The 2,693-nt window shown below is 40.5% G+C and overlaps 1 long non-coding RNA gene across 1 annotated transcript in view; it reads right to left on the bottom strand.

Moving 5' to 3' along the window:
- Positions 1-1,144: 1,144 nt before the first annotated feature.
- LOC127741394 (uncharacterized) overlaps positions 1,145-2,693 on the bottom strand; it is a 3,884-nt gene continuing 2,335 nt past the window's right edge. The window contains exon 3 of the long non-coding RNA XR_008002360.1: positions 1,145-1,437. This is a non-coding gene — a long non-coding RNA (uncharacterized LOC127741394). The remainder of the gene's footprint in view (positions 1,438-2,693) is intronic.

Genomic DNA, 2,693 nt, shown 5'->3' with positions numbered 1-2,693 from the left:
TGATGGCAATAGAGGAGACATTGACGTGTGCTCTTCTTTGCTAATTCATCCTCATCTTCATCTTCTTCAGACATTGACGTGCTACTAAATCATCTTCTTCTTCGTCTTCTTCTCTTCGAGGATGGCAATGGAGGTCTTGACACGCGTTTGAGCTTTGATTCTCTCTGCTTGTAGTTCGAGATTCAATCTTCTCTGCTCGTAATCGAGATTCAATCCACTTTGTTCGCGTTTGATCTTCGATTGTCTCTGCTAGCAGTTCGAGCTTCCATCATTTCTGCTCGCTTGTTCATCACCGGGTACCTATGATTCTGCATATTCCTTTTTCTTTTTCATTTTGAATCCTAATTTTAATAATGTTGATGTTGCTATTATAGGGTTTTTGGTAATAATGTTGCTATTTTGAGCTTGCCGTTCATATTTGTGTATATTTGTGTATTTTGTAACCAGATCTATAAAGTCTTTAGGTTTTGCTTGCCGTTCATCTATGATCTCTTCCAATTTGTCAGCGTTCTTCTGCTAGGGTTCATCACCGCTGATCATTGTTTTACAGGTACTCATGATTTTATCTCTGTTTTTCTTTTCTATTTTTGTGTTTTAAATCCTAATTTTTGGTTATATGAAATTTGTTGCTGTATGTGTGCATTAGTGTTGAAGCAACTCTACTGTCACTGTGTGCGTTTAATGGAACTGCATGTGTATTTTAAATCTTCTGGTTGAACTTAAACTTGTTTTTACATACATAGCTTTGTGCAGTACCATTTTATTTTGGTTTTTTATTATTGTGGGAGTTCTTGTTTCTGGACCCAAGGAAATGAGGCAGGAGGTAGTGGCTGTTTGCTCATTTAATTTGGCTGAAAATCTGCACTTTGAGTCCTTTAGCTTTTAACTGGTGATTTTACTTGTTGTAACACCCTAATATTCAAATCCTTATGCTCGAGTCATAAGTAAATGATATTACGGTGGTACGACTCTCAGGTGGATTTTTAAATATATAAACATAGGTAATTTTGAAGGGAGTATTAATCGAGAAGCCTGAAAAGAGTAGAAATAAAATCGCGAAGACGTATCACTCACGTTTCGACAACGAAAAGATAAAACGTGAATCCGAAAGCGATATATGGACAAGGCATAAAGGAGATTAAGAGATAGATAACAGATAGATATATATAACATAAGTAAATAGCCACTAGTCGCGACCCGCGAAGTTTAGGCCGGCTAGGGTACAGTATGAAAGTAGTTGACAACAGAACATCCTAATCTCTCCCAAAGGAAACATAAGAGCCTCTATAGGCAAGTCCCAAAAGAGTTCAACACATAATATAATATCTTCAAAACAAAGGTGGAGAGATTCTAAGCAAAACACAAAGTAGAGAAAATAAAGATCTTCGCCGGCTCTCAGACGAACCACAGCTCACTTCTGAGCACCTGGACCTGTATCTGAAAAACAAGAGATACATACGGAATGAGAACCCCGGGCCCATGGGTTCCCAGTACGGTAAAAGTGCCAAATAAATACAATGCACTGCAATAAAAACTCACTAAGCATCCTAAACTCCTTTTCACCAAGTATCCAGCCTAGATTCTCACTAATCCATAAATAGGCATCTGTCGTAAGGGGATACTAAATCTAGTTCATGTTACACATGTTTCCCAACTCGCTGATTCTTACACGAATCAGACTCAGAATCATAAGCAAAACCATCACCAGTCGTTCTGCCTCAGCAACTCTATATCAATACATCATACCCCCGCCTGGAGCTAGTGAAATCACATCACTGCGTCTACCCAGGGGACTCAAATTATCTCATTCAAAAATCATCATCATGCAATCGCATTATCAATCAACCTCATCAAGAATAGCCCCCAACATCCACCGACACCAACATGAGGGATCTCTCAATTGTACAAACACAAGCAATACAGACAAGTAATACACAAATAAAGTACAAGTAGAACAAGTAGCACGTCCCAGAGCCAGTGGAACAACCACTACTGCGGCTACTACCCAGGTGGGTGTTTAAAAGCTCAACCTGGAGCGAGTGGATTGACCACTACTGCCGCCACTACCCAGGCGTCACAACCTCTGACCTGGAGCAAGTGGGACGAACCACAACCCTTGCTACTACCCAGGTATCTTAAGCCTTAACCCGGAGCAAGCAGGACGAACCACAACCCTTGCTACTGCCCAGGTATCTCAAGCATTGACCCGGAGCAAGCGGGACGAATCACAACCCTTGCTACTGCCCAGGTACCTTAAGCATATATTCATTCAATCTCAATTCATATTATCAATCCTCATTGTTATCAAATCTCAAACATTAACCTGGAGTAAGTGGGACGAACCACAACCCTTACTACTACCCAGGTATCACAAATGCATTCATTCAAAACTCCATAATTAACTCATTTATCATAAGCATCCTTTTCCGTCTCATACCCGGAGCAAGTGGACAACGCCACTGCCTACTACCCGGGGTTACACATCACATTTCAACATCTTCCATTATTATCCATTTAACACATTCATTCATTAATCATGTATGCAATTATTCTCAGCCATAATCAATAATGGCTTTGCCGTGACCCGGCAATAACTCAGCCATTCGGCTCATGGTCCAATCAAGAACCAGCCATTTATCAATAAATATAGCCCTTCGGCTCATGGCATACACGGTACTCCTACCGTCATCCTC

Source organism: Arachis duranensis, chromosome 9 (assembly GCF_000817695.3).
Source record: "Arachis duranensis cultivar V14167 chromosome 9, aradu.V14167.gnm2.J7QH, whole genome shotgun sequence".
Classification (NCBI taxonomy): Eukaryota; Viridiplantae; Streptophyta; class Magnoliopsida; order Fabales; family Fabaceae; genus Arachis; species Arachis duranensis.
Note: the sequence above shows the minus strand (reverse complement) of the source record. Positions and strands in the feature narration are given on the sequence as shown.